This window comes from Ochotona princeps, chromosome 1 (genome assembly GCF_030435755.1).
Source record: "Ochotona princeps isolate mOchPri1 chromosome 1, mOchPri1.hap1, whole genome shotgun sequence".
Lineage (NCBI taxonomy): Eukaryota > Metazoa > Chordata > Mammalia > Lagomorpha > Ochotonidae > Ochotona > Ochotona princeps.
In genome coordinates this window covers 128,764,829-128,781,957 of record NC_080832.1, presented here as the reverse complement: position 1 = coordinate 128,781,957, position 17,129 = coordinate 128,764,829, and positions in this window count along the sequence as shown.

Here is a 17,129-nt window from a genome sequence, read left to right as displayed (position 1 = left end):
AAAAAGAAAAGCTGTTGGGTCCAGTGTGATGGACTAGCAGCCAAATCCTTATCTTGCAAATGCCAGGATCTCATATGGGTGGCAATCTGTGTCCAGCTGCTCCACTTGCCATCCAGCTTCCTGGTTGTAGCCTGGGAAAGCAGTAGAGGATGACCCAAAGCCTTGGGACCCTGCACCCACCTTAGAGACACGGATAAAGCTCCTGGCTCTTGGATTCGGATTGATTCAGCTCTGGCTGTAGCAGGCACTTGGGGAATGAATCAACTGACAGAAGATCTTCCTCTCGGTGTCTCCTTCTCCCTGTGAATCTGCCTTTCTATGAAAAAATAAAGCAGAAAAAGAAGAAAGAAAGAAAGAAAGAAAGAAAGAAAGAAAGAAAGAAAGAAAGAAAGAAAGAAAGAAAGAAAGAAAGAAAGAAAGAAAGAAAGAAAAAAAGAAAGAAAGAAAGAAAGAAAGAAAGAAAGAAAAGAAGGAAAGGACGAAAGAAAAGAAAAGAGAAAAGAAAGAGAAAAGAAAAGAGGAAAAAGAAGGTGTTTTTCAAGGAATTGGAAAATCCGATAGTGGGCTTGGCAAGTGCAAAATCCATAAGGAGACTAGCAGGCTGGACACTCTCCAGGAGGTGCCAGAGTTGCTGTGTTGAGACTGGATCTCTTCTTTCTTAAGGAAATTCCATTTCGATGTGTTTCTCAGGCTTTTAACTGATGAGATACATCACTGAGGACAACTCCCTTAACTTAAAGTCAGCTGACATGTAACCCACATCTACAAAGCACCTTCACAGCAATAGTGTTGAATGAATAGCTTTTGACTGAACAGCTGGGCACTATGGCTTTGCCCAGTTGGCACCTAAAACTACCATGACAGGTGTCTGTTGAGTTGCACTGAGGAAACGGGCTGGATACAAGATGCACGGCACTGTTGCTGAGGTTAAGGCATCAACATTCATGAATGGGAACTCTCCAGAGAGGGATGAGACCGCAGACGACACCTGACACACCAGAGAAGCTTTCAGTCAATGTCTACACGAGCTAGGCCTCCAAGAATCTATAGGATTTGGACGTAAGCAGATGGCTGTGTATTGGAGGCCTGGGAAATGGTTAAGGCCAGAGAGTGTGCACTCTCAGAAGAGAACAAATTCAAATCCGAGTCAGCAGGCAGCAGTTCATGCTCAGACGTTTCTGAGAAGCCTCCACCAGGCATGCTGAGAGCTGGGCTTTGAGCATCTATGAGATGTGGACTGGGAGGGAGCAGAGACCATTGGTGATCTGTGGCAGGCCTTGGGATTTGACTTGGGGACAGCCTGAATCATGGTGATGGAGGTAAGACTGGACAGAGGGGGGCTAACAGCCTGGCTGAGACCCCCTGCACTGATCCTAAGTCCAGTATGACCTTGGGGTTCTGGGATCCATGGTCGGAGTGAATGACGGAGCCAGGGACCATGTACACAGCCCAAAGCAGTGCCTAGTGCTGAGAGGAAGAGGAGGGGTGGGTCCATCAGCCTGGCCCTTTTAGGGTTCCTTCTGACCCCATGTGCCACCCTGAGGCTTGTTCCTCTCCCCTGACCCTGGCTCCTGCTTTGTCAAGATCAGCACAGCCAGCCATCATCACACTGATCGGGGTTTGATTATACATCAAGGACAAATCTGGAATCTGGGTGTCTGTGCCAGCTTGAGACCCTTCCTAGGAAAAAGAACTAAAAATAGCTCAGGTTGTCTCGAGTGATGCAGCCACTGCTTTTCAAAACTAGTCTTCTCTCTGCCGGGCCCTGGATTATGTGTTCGGGAGACAGAGATGTATCTGACAAGATTCTTTCCCACCAGGAGCTCACAATCCAGTTGAGAAGTAAGACTGACTCTCAGGGAACAGGAAACAACGCAAGACTGAAATGGTGAAAAGAACAGAGCATGCACGGCACTGGAGTTCAGCAGAGAACACTGCACAGAGGCAGGGAGGAGCTGGGCCTACTACGTTCCTCAAAGTGTACCCTGTGGGCCAGCAGCAGCAGCTCTGGGAGCCTGTTAGAAACGTGCATCTCAGGCCCCAGAAGGGAGAACTGTCATTTCCCCTCTGAGAAGCGATGCCCAAAGGAGAGCCAGTCCCCAAGCTTCACACCTTAGATCTGGTGTTTCCATCTCAGGCGTCACAGATGAAAGGCTTTCTGCATTCAAGATCCTGCACGGGGGCACTATTCATACAGGAAGAAGATGGAATTCCAAAATTCTAGTTAGCTGGAAATTGTGAGCGGACACAGGAGTCTGTCTGCTTGGTGTGTCACCAACCAATCAGCCTGAAGTGGGAGCTGCCCCAGTGCAAAGCTTAATTACACTTGTGAAAAGACAAGGAGATAGGACCCGGTGGGGTAGCCTAGCGGCTAAAGTACTCACCTTGCACGCTCCGGGATCCCATATGGGTGCTGGTTCTAACCCTGGAGGTCCCACTTCCCATCCAGCTCCCTGCTTGTGGCCTGAGAAAGTGGTGGAGGATGACCCAGAGTTTTGGGACCCTACACCCATGTGGGAGACCCAGAAGAAGCTCCTGGCTCCTGGCTTCAGATCAACTCAGCTCCAACCACTGTGGCCACTTGGAGAGTGAATCATCGGATTGAAGATCTTTCTGTCTTTCTTCTCTGTACATCTGCCTTTCCAACAAAAATAAATAAATCTCTCTAAAAAAAAAAACAAAACAGAGATATTGGGAAGGTATAGTACCCTGTAAAACAACATGTCCCCAGGGTGAAGTCATGTTAGGGTTTCACAGTGAGGGCTGGGGGTGTGTCCAGGATGCAAGAAAGGGGAGGAGAGCCGGAGTGTCATTCCTGCTTGTAATATACATCGTCATACAGAACATGTTCAGAAATTTAACTCAACTGGATTGGGGGGCGGGGAGGACAGCTTTATCTGTCCCTTGTTTGCTGTGGTCTGGTCACCTCTGAAGAGAGCTGGATATGAGGTGGAGCAGCTGGGACAGGAACGGACATCCATATAGGAGGCCAGCACTGCGGGGGTGGGGGGGTGCTTAACCCACTAGACCCCAGGGCCCCAGGCATGGGTCTTACCGACTGCCACAGTTCATCCCAAAGACTGTCCTCTCTGAAGTTCTGAGGTTTTAAAGCATATGAATTCTTTGGCTTAGCAGAACTGAAGCAGTTATTGCTGTCTTTTTTGCTTTTGGCCAAGAGAAAGTATTGATAATTCTGATAGATACTTGAGGGTTTAAAGAGGTTGATATTCAGTCACCTCCCTCCCCTGTTGCCTCGCTTGGCCTCAGCCTCCTCCCTTTCCTGGACGCACCCCGCTCCCTACCTCCTTCCTTTTTTCTGGTCTCCACCACGACTTCTTAAAGCATGTATACTGCAGCCCAGCAGCTCCACGCGTGGAGAATGGTCCCCCCTCCCTGTCTTCCATCCTTGCTGCTGTTTGTGGAGCTTGTTTTTCTCTAGCAGCATCAGGCTTCCTTTTTCTGCCCTGCATTGCCAATTGCTAGGAATGCCCCACGCCTGGACCCCAGGCATTGTGACTGAGCCTTGCCTGGGCTCCTAAGACTCCCCAAGCTACCCTGTTCTTGGAGTGTGTCTGCTTCGAGGGTCCCGAAAGAAGAAATTTGAGCTGATTGTGCCTTAGAGTCCCACAGCCTCTGGAAAGCACAGACATTCAACAAAGAGCCGGTGTTTAACCAATCACTGTGGAATAAACAAATAACGATAGAGAGATGAACGGAAGAGATAGCTAAGCTTAGGCAGGAGTGTTGATGAAGGCGGGAGGCAGTGGTTCAATGTGTGTTGAGACTGGGTCGGCAAATCTCTGCAAAGAGCCAGATGGCTAACTATTCTGGGCTCTGGGGCAGCCTGGTCTCTATTCCAACTACCCAGCACTGCCTCTATGCTATGAAAATAGCCAGACAACTTGTAAGCGATGGGTGTGGTTGTGCTCCAATTCAGCTGTATTCATGGACACAGAATTTAGTGTCATGAAATATCTTAAGTTTCCCCGTCCTGCCTCTCCTTGTTTGAAACCTTAAAAGCTGTTGTCATCCCTGGGGCAGCAGGAAAAGATCATTGGATTTAACAGGCCACTGTTTTGCCCACCCTTGGCTTAAAGCAACAATTAAAACGTTGCAATTAAAGAAGATTCCCATCAAAGTTTTTATGTTTGTCAAAGGGACAATGATTGAGTAAATTACAGTACAATCACTTGTGAAATTCTTTGCTGCCAATTAAAACGAGTCTAAAGATTAGGAAGTGACATGGAAAATGTTGTGATAAATTGCAAGTTGGAAAAACAGACTCCAAAATTATGTCTCCTCTGATTCTAACTATGTTGAATGAATCTTGAATGAACTGTGTGCAAATTATGTATGCGCAAGGATTGAAAGGGAAATGAGAGCTGTTGGGTTTGTATGAAGTTGGGACTGTGGGTAATTTGTTTTCCCTTAAATGTGAATATCAAACTTCCTTCTAATTCTCTGCCTTTCTGATATCATTACTGTTAAATTCGCCGCTCATCAGGGAAAGAATAACTCAGCCAAATATATGAAAAGAATTTAGATGGCCTTTATTTCAGGAAACTACGGTCATGGGCTTCCCCCCTTCCCTGTGCAACAGAAAGACGGACATGAAGGAATGGGCTGCGGGGTAAGAAGAGACGGAACAGGGGCTTTTTAATGGAGTAGGTTAGGGGAAGGGAAAACAGCCTCAGGGCAGCTGCACCTGTGGACAATTTCCCCATCTTTTCCAGGTTTGGTTGGAAGTAAGCTCCGCCCCTCTCTGGCCCCCACAGCATAGCTCAGATCATTCATCAAGTGAACCCCCTTTGCAAACAAGGAGGAAAGACAATGTAATTTAGACAGATGAGAGGTCAGCGGATTTTTCAATCAGTGTTAGCTAAGTGTTACTAGGTAACAAACAGGTCTATCCTAGAGAAGGCATTGGACACAGCGGCTAAGCCATCATTGGCAATGCCTGAATCCACTATGGCGGTGCCTGAGTTCACGCCCCAGCTCTGCCTCCAACTTTGCTTTCTTCCTACGCACACACACACCATGGGAGACAGCAGGTGACAGCTTTAGTACTTGAGCCCCTGCCACCATGCAAGATGGAAGTCCCGGCATCTAACTTCACTCTGGCCTGGCGCTGGCCGTTGCAGACACTCGAAGAGGGAAAACTCTCTTTTTCTGTCTCTATTTCTCCCTGTGTATATCTCTTCTGCCCTTCAAATACATATGAAAATAAATAACTAAAAACACCACCACCTCCCCCTGTGCCCAGTGACTTTCCACAGGCCCACCTCTCCTTATTGTACCTCACTGAATGTCACTAGGCAGATATCTCATTTTTCTTTTACAAACTGAAAATTTCTTACCATCTTGCCTTGTGCAAATTTATTGGTGCTATACTCTCATATCACTCAGTGGATGCTTAACATTTCTTACCAGGAAATTATTTCTAAATTTGACAGTGTACTTTTTTTTTTTTTTTTTTAAGAGAATGCAGTTGCAACCTCAACTGACTCTATGGTCAACATACATGTATTTGCACTGGGAAACCCAAACGCTCATACGACTTGCTTTGTTGCAAGGCCCACTTTATGGCACTGACCTACAAACTGAACCTGCAACTTTTCTGGGGCCCATTTGAATTCTGCTCATGGCGCCTATGGATCAGAACACAGTAGCAGGCCCAGCGCGCTAGTCTAGCAGCTGGAGTCCTCACCTTGAACGCTCTAGGATCCCATATGGGCACCAGTTCTAACTCCGGCAGCCTGCTTCCCATCCAGCTCCCTGCTTGTGGCCTGGGAAAGTAGTTGAGGACAGCCCAAAGCCTTGGGACCCTGCACCAGCGTGCGAAACCCAGAAGAAGCTCCTGGCTCCTGGCTTTGGATTGGCTCAGCTCCAGCTGTTGCAGCCATGTTGGAAGTGAACCAATGGATGGAAGATCTTCCTCTCTGTTTCTCCTCCTCTCTGAATATCTGCGTTTCCAATAAAAATAAATACATCTTTAAAAAATAAAAATAAAAACCAGAACACAGTAGCGTGGTGTGTGTCTCCCCTAGCAGGGTTGTGGTCTCACCTGGGAAGACCCGAGGCAGCTGCAGGCAACTTGCAGGATTCACTTCTTGGATTTTTGCCTTCACTTCACCAGGGTGAGCAGGCACTAGGGGTCCAATTGATTGAGGCGCTGCAGAATAATCAGCCTGAAGTGGGCGTGGCTCCGAGGACAGCTTTTTCTACTTGTGGCAAGCCAAGGAGACAGAAGGAAGGGTCATTTCCCTAAAGAATCTACATCCTGAAGAAGCCTTTTTTTAGGACTTCTACAGTCAGGGTTAGGGGAGTGTTCAGGATGTGGCAAAGGAGGGGCAGCAGAGCCTTTCCTGCTCAGGTAACACCCACCTCATACACGGTATGTTCAGAACCCCTGGCTCGGATGGGAGTTTTGCTGTGTTCCCTGTCTGGCCCTCTTGGAGGACAGTGTTGTCAGATAAGCCTTCCTGGAACATCCTTGAGACTTAAGCTCTGGGAATAAACCCCTGCTCCTTCCTGGGAATCCAACACTCGGGGATATCACCAAGGATGCTAAGTCAGTGCCTTATGTCTTTCTGAGTCAAGCACCATCAACTGGGTGGTTGCAAACAACAGGCAGTTACTATCTCAGGGTTCTGAGGGCTGAAGGCTGAGATCAAGGTGCAGGGAAGGTTGGCTTCATGGGAAGGATGGGAGAGAATCTGCCCCATATCTTCTCCTGGTGATGAGCAGGCCAACTTCGGCACGCCCGGGCTTATAGGCCTATTTTGCTAATTCCTTCCCTCCTTGGCTCTGCCTCCATGTGCCTGTCACTGTGTCTACATTCCATAAGGACACTGGCACATTGGATGACATCATCTTCACTCCGTAATAGCAAAGATCTTTGTTGCCAAATAAGGTCACATTCACAGTTCCTGGGAGTCCAAACTTGAACATTTTGTGGGGGTTCAATTCAACTCAGTTGGGTTCAGCTTGAGACCATTATCACAGAGCCTATACACAGCCTCCTCAGTTCTCATGCAGCTGCATTCTGAGAGCACCCCGAAAAGTGAGCACTTTTAAGTGAACCAGATGGAAGCTGGTTCATTACAATAGCCTTCTATGGAAAGCTTCGGAAGTCATTCTCAATTGGTGGAAGCAGCCACAGCTTGTCCAGATTCAAGCCGAGGCACAGAGACTCACCTCTGCATTGAAGAAACGTTGAAGAATTTGCAGTCTTTTTTTTTTTTTTAAATGGAGAGGCATCATCATGGCTCAGTGGGTTAAGCTGCCACTCGTGGTACTGACATCCCAAAATGGAGCACAAGTTTGAGTCCCAGTTGCTCCATTTCCAATCCAGCATCCTGCTAATGTTTCTGGAAAAGCAGTGGAAGATGGCCCACGTACCTGAGCCCCTGCCATTCATGTGGGTAATCCGGATGGAGTTCCAGTCTCCTTGCTTCAGCCTGGCCCAGCTACAACCTTTGCAACCATTTGGGGAGTGAACCAGCAGGTAGAAGTTCTCTCTGTCTCTCTCTGGTGTGTTATTCTGACTTTCAAATTATATATATATGTAATAAAATATACATTTATGTTTTATATTGATGTGTTATATTAACATAAAATATTATTTATATGTATTTTAATGGAATTGCTCTTTAAACCAGTTTCTAGTTCAGGGCAAAATAGAAAGGAGAATACAAAGATTTCCACATACACGCCCACTCCATCCTACACATAGCTTTTCCTATCTCAACACTGCTGGCTAGAGGGTACCACTTGGTGAACTGATACGTCATCGTGGCATGAAGTCCATAGTTCCCAGTACATGCCACTATACAGTTTTCTAAGCATATGGAATGTATGCTGCCTGTAGGGCCATCCTGAGTATGCTGTGCTCTAAGATCCCCCATTGCAGCCATTGTTGAAAGTAGTGCTTTTGCACAGAGCGTGGATTTCCTGGGGAGCCACTGATGGCCTTCCTAGCACCCGTGAGCCCTCAGGAGCTCGGCAGTGCCTCGCACGAACCACTGCCCTGTTTCTGTAGCATTGTTCTCCAGCCTTCATTCTCTGCCCAAAAGGGCCTGTGACCTACAAACGATTCAGAAGTCCTGGACTACTGGGTCCATCTGCCACTTCCCAACAGCACCGAGCCTGCTCCCCTGTCTCTAATTCAGAGAGAATGCTTTCCCTCTCTGGCTTGGCATCACAGTCTTTCTCCTTCCCTGAGGCACCCTCTGCCATCTGCCAAATCGTGCTGTTCGGTGACCCCTGTGTCCTTGAAGCTCTTGTGAAGCCCGAGAGGGAGGGCTGAGTGGTCCTGGCTGGCTCGAGCTCTTCCACAGTGAACAATGCAAGTAGAACAGCTTGGTCCAGCCCCCTACCGCAGGAAGCTCTGCCTTGCCACCCACCTGCCCCATGGCAGCACTGGAGAACTAGATCCCATGGTCAGTGGCATTTTCCCAGCTGAATTCTGCCCCTGTGCCATCGGTGCACCTGCCTGACCCCTCCACTAGCTAAGAAATGCCTTTGAAAGCAACAGCTGTCTTATTTCTCTTTGTATGAGAACATCCATAGGACCAGGTTTTACACATGATATTGCTCAGAACAAAAACCATCCAGGTGAAGTTACAGAAAGGTTTCCAAGGACACTGGTGTCGGTTTTAGTCACAGGATGTTGGCTGACCCTGTGGCCACAAATGGGATCTCCAAGGCTCATATTGGAAAGATCTCTTGAGGAGCAACATAGCAGCTGCAAACGGGAGCCATGGTGGGTCAAGGTAAGAGGAGGCCTGAGAGGGGAGTGCCAGTTGAGTGACACTCAGTGCTGGCGAGGGTTTAGTCCTGGTTCTGGCACTGACAATGGACAGACACTGGCTTGGCATTTCTGTAGAGCATTGAAGAAACTTGAGTGTGAATCTTGGCTCTCTCATGTGTTAGTGTGAGAGAGGCAGCTGGCATTACTGGATTGGTGTCCCAGCTCTCCTTTGATTGACTATGTTACTAAACTTTCTTAGTAAACTTTCCAAAGCCTATACTGCGTATTCTGTACCACTCCTGCATCTCAAGACCACTAGCCCCGATGAGCACCCCTCACATCACAGGTACTATATAAGCAAGTACTTTACATGCACTCACACCTGTAGTTCCCATTTCTTTTCCAGGTCCTTGCTAATGCACCTGGGAAAGCAGTGGAAGATAGCACAAGTGCTTGGGCCCCTACAGCCATATGAGAGACCCAGAGAAGGCGCCTGGCTTCAGCCTGGCACCGGCCTGGCACAGCACCAACTGTTTGTAGTCACTTGGAGAGTGAACTAGTGGATGGAAGATCGCTTCTCTCTATGTCTTCCTCTCTCTACTTTTTAAATAAATATATAAATTTTTAATAACTTTGTTTAGTGAAAAGGTAGTGGGACAGAGAGAGGGAGACAGGAGATGAGAGAGACAGGTATTCTACCTGCTGGTTTGCTCCCCTAAATGGCTGCAGTGGACAGGGTTGGGTCAGGCTGAAGCCAGGAGCCTGGAACTCCATCTTGATCTCCCTCAAGTGTTGAATGACAGGTGCCCAAGCAAGAGCTACCAACTGCTGCTACCCTAGTCACACTGGCAGAAACCTGAATGGGAAGTAGAACAGCTGGGACTTAAAACCAGCATTCCAATATGATATAGGGTGTTGGAGTCCCTGCTGAAAGCTTAACACACTATGCTGCAACCATCTGATCTATTTACCTTTCCAGCCATTCTTGTTCTGGTCTAAATGTTTGTGTCCCCTCTCCCTCCCGGGTCCCCGTGTTGCAATCCTAAACCCCATGTGATGCTATTAGGAGACAGGGCATTAGATATGGTGATCTCATTCAAGAGTTCCAGGAGAGACTTCTCACCCCCTCATCCCGAGCAGTGACAATGAGAAGACACCAACCAAGGAACTAGAAGCAGCCCCTGCATCCTCCGTGACACTGAACTTCCCTCTTCCAGAACTGTGACAAATGCATCTCTTTGTTGTGGGGCACCCAGACCACAGTATTTTGTTACAGCAACCGGCACAGACTTGGGTAGTTCTGAATCAGGGAGCCCAAGAGAGGTGCTCTTTATTCATCCCCCTTAAGCTCCAGACAACAATGCTTGGGAGATGTGTCTGTGGCCTAGGTGGAGAGTGGAAACCTGTCTTTTAGACAAGGGGTGGTCTGTGAGCACCCTGCCCAGAAGAAAGGGTTAGAGATGGAAGAGTGAGAGGAGATCTGGACAAAGGCTACCTAGGTTAGAGCTGAGCTCTGACCCTTCCCAGCCGGGAGATTAGGGGCTAATTCATTCTTCTCTCCTGCTCAGTTCGCCCACCTGTAAAACAGGCCCAAGTAAGAGGCTCCTCCCCTTTTAGTGTGAGAATTAAATACGTTCACTCGATGGAGTGCGTGGGTCAGCTTAACACAGACACATGGCAAACCTGCAGCAGGCCTGAGCCAAGATCAACTGTCTTCCTGTGGAGGAGCTTGAGTAAATTCAGAGCCTCTCAATGTCTGACTTTGACCTGTTGTGATCACCAGGGACCCATGCCTCGAGGCCACAGGTGGGCCAGGAAGAAGGGAGTTTTAGGGCCTTGCAGGAAGAAACATCACGTTCGGACACTGCCCAGCCCAGGCATTTGTCAGCGTAGCACAGCACAGTGCAAGATTTGCCGGCTTTATATACAGGAAAAACCTGCATTACTGCCATGTTAAACTTAACCCTGCAACAGCATGCAGTAGTTGCATTCCTTTGTGGCTACCATCTCAGAGGCTCTGGGAAGGAGGGAGGTCATGGATTCATTTGTTTCATGCATTTTTGCTAAGTGTCTGCTATGAGCTAGGCATGATTCTAAGCCTATCAGTAAAGTCCTGGCTTCGTGGCTTATGTTTTAGTGATAGGAGAGAGGCAACAAGAAAATAAACTTGTGGTGCAATGTGTTAAGCCACTGACTGCAATGGTAGCATCTTTTGTGAGTATTCGTTCATGTCCTAGGTGCTCCAGGTATGATCCAACTCCCAGCTAATGCACCTGGGAAAGCAGCAGGTGCCTGGACCCCTGACACTCGCGTGGGAGTTCTGGAAGGTGTTCCTGACTGCTGGCCACAGTCTAGCCCCGTCTTGGCCATTGCAAGCATTTGGGGAGTGAACCTGTAGATGCGCAACTTCTTTCTGTCTTTTCCTGTCCCTCTCTCCTTATAATGCTGCTTGTCAAATGCATTCATCTTATACAAAAGGAAAAGAAACATGTGCGGTGTAAAAAGAGGTGAAAACAAATGGCCAAATGGCCAATCAAATGGCAATGGGGTTGTGGAGGAAAATCAAATAGATAATGGCAGAAAGGGAAAGACAGAGTGGGTAAGAATGATGCAGTTTTAAATGGGCTGCTGTGTGAATTTCCCAGTGCTGCTGAGACAAATTCCCACAGGCTGCTTTCACATTTATCACCATGCTGCCCTGGAGCTCAAATGTCATAAAGCCTAGCCTGGAAGGCTAGGGGGAGAATCCAATTCCTTGGCTATTCAGCTTCTGGAAGTTGCCTGCATTCCTTGGCTCAGGACCGCCTCCCACATCTTCAAAGCCGGTGGCGTAGCATCTCGGACGTCTCTACACTGGTTCCATTGAAGAACCCAGATACTTTCTGCTTTTGTGATTCTGCCTTGCTTGCTTGGCTGGGGGCTGTGTGAACTCCAGGTCTGATAGTCTACGTGACGCCTGGCAGGACACCTGGCAGGTCACGTAGGCAGACCACTCCTCAGAAAGGAGGTACCAGGTGTTTGATAAGATTCACCGCCCTATAGCTCATCGATTTGTATGTTTTGAAAGTTGCTTGCTTCAAACTCACCAATAGACTGCTAAATCATGACTATACGATTAATAGCCTGAAATGTATAAGAACCCTGTGCTGTTCAACCTGGGGGCTCTCCTCTGTTTTTCTTCTACTGGGCTGGAGGGGGCATGGCTGGGAGACCTAGGTTAACCTGAATAAACTGCCCTTTATGCCTTAGCATAAAGACTTGATGATTTTCTGGGGATCTAAAAATCCAGCACAGCATCATCATCACATTTCCTTCCCTGGCTCTGATCTTGTCTCAGCCTCTTAAACACAGTCTCTTGATTGCATTGGGCTCATCTGCACAAGCCGGGCTAATCTCCCATTTCAATATCCTTTGTATGGGGCTGGAGTTGTAGTCTATTGGGCTAAGCCACTACCTGCAATGCCAGATTCCCATGTGAGTGCTGGTTTGAATCCAGTTGCCCCAGTTCTGTTCCAGCTCGCTGCTAAAATGCCTGGGAAAGCAACAAACAATGACTCCAAGTCCTTGGACCCCTGACTCCCAGACAAAGTTTCCAGCTTTGGCCTCATCCAGCCCTGGCCTACTACAGCTATCTAGGGAGTGAACCAGCATGGGAAAGATTGCTCTCTCTCTCTCTTTCTCTCTATCTCCCTTCTATCTTTTAACTCTGCCTGTCAAATAAACAAAAATAAAATCTTTTAAAAACTCCTTTATTTAATCGCAATTGAGAAGTGTCTTTCCCAGAAAGGATGCATATGTATAGGTTCCGGGGACCAGGTCAAGGCCAGCATGGTACCTACAATGATGGTCAGAGAAGACTCCAAGGAGAGTGCAATGCATCTGGTTAATGAAGACGATATCAGGCAGCAGGGAGGAAATGCAACCCCAGGCTGATGACCTGTGGGTAGCAGACGCTAAAACCTGAAATAAAGGGATCCCAAATTGTGTAGGGCCTTTAGGTCACTGTGAGATCTTCCATGCATTTGCTGCATTTGATTTTCACAGCTCAGTGACATATTGGTTCACTAATGTGAAATAAAGCTCAAGGCCTTGACTAATTTGCCCCAAGTCTCCTAGGCAATCAAGGGTAGAGTTAGGATTCAAACCCAAAGCCCACTGGCTCTGGCCTTGTCCTGGGTTTTTGAGTCAGATGCTTTATTCAAGTTCATGTCTCTCACCTCGAGAACTCTAAGATGAAGGGTCCCTCTGCTGTGCCTTCCATTGTAACCCATGCTCCTTCTAAAGGAGATCTTGTCATGCTATACCATCGCTGCCTGACTAGGGCTCTGAACTTTGCCCTCAGGGATAGGATCTAGTGCTGTATATCAGTGCATTCTTTTTTGTAAACTTGCTTTTCATTTCATTTGAAAGAAAAAAAGAGACAGTGACAGAATTTTTCCATTTGCGGCTTCACTCCCCAAATACCCACAAAAACCACGGCTGGTCCAGGCTGAAGCCGGGAGCCTGGAACTCCATGTGTGTTTCCCATGTGAGTGGCAAGGACCCCAAGTACTCACCCTATAATTTTCTGCCTCCCAGTACACACATTAGCAGGAGTCTGGATTGGAAATGGAGGAATTGGGACTTGACCCAGCCATTCCCCAAACGGGATTGCAAGCATTTGAAGTGGTAACTTTATCTGCTGCAGCACAAAACACTTGCTCCTATCAGTGTATTCTCTTTCTTTTTAAGATCTGTTTATTTGAAAGGCACAGTAATGGAGAGATGGGGGTGGGAGGGAAGGAGAGAGAGACAGAATCTTCCATTTACTGGTTCACTCTCCAAATGCCAATAAAATCAAACCCCAGAAACACCATCAAGGTTTCCCACATGGGTGGCGAGGACGCAAGCACATGTGTTATCTTCCACTGCCTTCCCAGATTAATTAGCAAGGAACTGGATTGGAAGTAGTATAGCCTGGAGTGGCACCAATGGTCTTCTATAGGATGCTGGTTCAGCAAACAATTGCTTAACCGGCTATGCCATCATATTGGTTCCTATCAGCATGCAGTGCACATTGAGTCCTAGTAAGTGTAAGTGTCCCTTCTCAGCAGCAGCAAGCACCCTCTTAGCCTTTAAACACCAAATCAGTGCCTCTATGGGGTGCCTTCTGCACAATGATAATGGGTTGACAATAGCCAAAAGTCAGGATGCATCAGCATCAGCTTGTGTCTGTGCCTGTTCACATCTCCTCCTACCGTTCCTTCCAGCCTAGAGCCCATGAGACAGCACCAAGAAGCCAGGGATTCCATGCACAAGGCTGATGACCATCACGGAAGTGCCCCATGCAACCCTCCAGCCATCCTGTACTCTGAAACCCTGTGTGCTGCTTGTGATGCTGTAGAGGAAATGGTGACCTCTTATCCGCCTCCCTTGCTATGGAGTCTAGAAAGCCAAAAAATGCCCTTCCTACAATTCAGGACTCAAAAGTATTTTAGATTCACCAGCCAGACACACTCGGATGAGTCTTGAATTTAAACTGAGTCGAGTGGAGAGAGAGCAGCAGAGGCCAAAGTATCCATTCTACTGATGTATCATCCAGCAGGTGCACGTGACTGTGAGTCCAGCAAGACTGTTCATCCATGCCTGACTGCTGTGTCACAGCTAAGCTCCCACTGACAGAGCGGGTCTCTAATTCCATAGCTTCCTGCTGGTGTCAAAGATAGCATTTTCCCTAGAGAGTAATTTCTCAGTGTTGTTCTGGGTGTCATCCCGGACACCACGCCTGGAGCCTTTTTCACTCCTCTCAACTGAGCAGTTTTGCTTGTAATGACAGCAACAGGGCTCACCTGAGAAGGATCCTGGAGTGAAAGAGAGATTAGAAAATTGATACCATGAAGGGAAGCAATTTTTAAAAGGTTTATTTATTTTTATTGGAAAGCAGATTTTACAGACAGAAGGAGAGATGGAGAAAAATCTTCCATCTGCTGGTTCACTCCCCAAATGGCTGCAATAGCCAGTTAAGCTGATCCGGAGCCAGGAGCCAGGAGCTTCTTCCAGATCTCCCACGTGGGTGCAGGCTCCCAAGGCTTTGGACCATTCTCTGCTTTTACCAGGCAGGGAGCTGGATGGGAAGTGGAGCAGCCAGGATAGAAACCAGTATCCCTGTGGGATGCCCAGGCTTGGAGGTGAAGGGTTAGATAGCAGAGGCATCGTGCAGGCTGCTGAGGGGAGGCGATCTTTAAGAGAGATTTGAAGTATGGGGATTTGGTATAGCAGTTCAGATAATTGCTTGTTACACCCACATCCCACACCAGAGTGCCTAGGTTTGATTTTTGGCTTCACTCCAATTCCAACTGCCTGTTAATGCACACCCAGGAAGGTGGCAGATGCTTGGGCCCCTGGCACCCATGTGGGAGACCTGGACTGACTTCCAGGCTCCAGGATTTGGAGTGGCTCTGCCGTGGTTATTGTGGGCATTTGGGAATGAACCAGCCAAATGGAAGAACTCTCTCTTTCACTTTCAGGCCATTTTTTACAATGAATAAGATAACAGGGACTTGGCCATTCCTTGGAGATTATTCAGGTAACCAAAAGAGAAAAGTTAGTTTTTGTTCGTTTTTAAAGATTCATTTATTTCGGGCCCGGTGCAATAGCATAGTGGTTAAGGTCCTTGTCTTGCATGCACCAGGATCCCATATGGGCACCAGTTCTAACCTTGGCAGCACAGCTTCCCATCCTGCTCCCTGCTTGTGACCTGGGCTTTGGGACCCTGCAACCTGCATGGGAGACCTGGAAGAGCTCCTGGCTCTCCACTTAGAATCGGCGCAGCACTGGCCATTGCAGTCACTTGGGGAGTGAACCGTCAGATAAAAGATCTTCCTCTCTGTCTCTCCTCCTCTCTGTATATCCAATAAAAATAAATAAAAAAATCTTTTAAAAAAGATTCATTTCTTTAAAAGGTAGAGAGAGAGAGAGATAGAGAGAGATCTTCCATCTGCCGGTTCACTCTCCAAATGGCCTCAACATCTGGAGATAGGCCAGACTGAAGCTCTCTCGCACCATGTGATGTCCTCTGCCACGACACAGCACAGCAAGTATACACCAACTATGCTCCTTCATCTTGGCTCTCCCAGCCTCCAGAATTGTGAACCAGATAGACTCCTGGGTGATAGGAATTTGGGGACACACAGGCTGATGGTGTTTACTGTTTCCGTGCAGTAGTTGAGATCTCTTCCTGAGTTTGTAGGGGCTGAAGAGAGTGGAGACGGTTTTCATGGTCACCCCAGCAATAAAAGCAGAGGACCACAGAATAGCCATCAGTGTGGTGAATTTACTTGGGATGAATGACCAGGAACCGGCAGTGGAACCAACCCATCCAACTGTGAGAGTGTATCTAATGGCCCGTAGACACCTGCTCGCTGAGGAGCAAGCAGTCAGCTCCAGTTATCCAGGTTTGAGCTGTTCACGGGGAGCTGTTATGGAAGGACAATAGACTGGAGAAATCGACCAGAGCTTAAGCCAAAGGTTCTCAGTGCTAGGAGGGGTACTACCACCCTGGGCTGGTGCCTGGAAGATGGGGATTTGAGGCTGGCACAGTGATGGGGAGCACTACTGGAGTTAGTAAACAAAGCGAGAAATGCTTCTTTAATGGACAAAAAGATCACGCACAACAAATAATTCCCCATCTCACACACACACACACACACTGCAAGTACATCCATTGATAAATGATAAAATGGAAGGACTGTGAGCTCTAATTAAGCTGAATAGAGAGGAAGGTTAAGACTGAAGAGGGAAGAAAACAGGCAGGTCAAAGCATAGAACGGCCTGAACAGATACAGATCAGTTGTTGGGGAGGGGTAGGCGTGCAAGCCAGGGTAAGCAGAGGTTAGCCACTGAGGCCAGACAGTAAGGGTCTAAGGAGGAGGGCTTAGCAATGTCTGGCAAATGATATTTTGTAACATTGATTGCTCCTCCAGAGATGATCCCTGCCCCATTCTGATTGGACTTCCCAAGAAAACCTTTTATTAGACAAATAGACAGAAGTTGGACTGGGAGCATTCTTTCATATTCCAAATAGGACTCAGCACCCCCAGAACAGAATGCACCTGTGTGTCTCTTGCTTTGCAAATCTTCTCAGTAACTACTAGGGTATGCAGTAAGTGCAGTCTTTACTTCCATCACGTAGGCAGAGTGCACCTGCAGAGAGGGGAAAGCCACCCTGCAGGTGCGATCAAATATCAGAGACTTAGCCAAGTGTGTTCTTGGGTGGGTGAAGGAGTAAGAATCTAGCTGGGTGGGCTGGACTCCTTCCCCCTACCCCACGTCCAGTTGACACTCAACCAGGATCCGTGTCTTTGCCAGGAAAAGGAAGCAGCTTGCCTTCCCTTCCTGA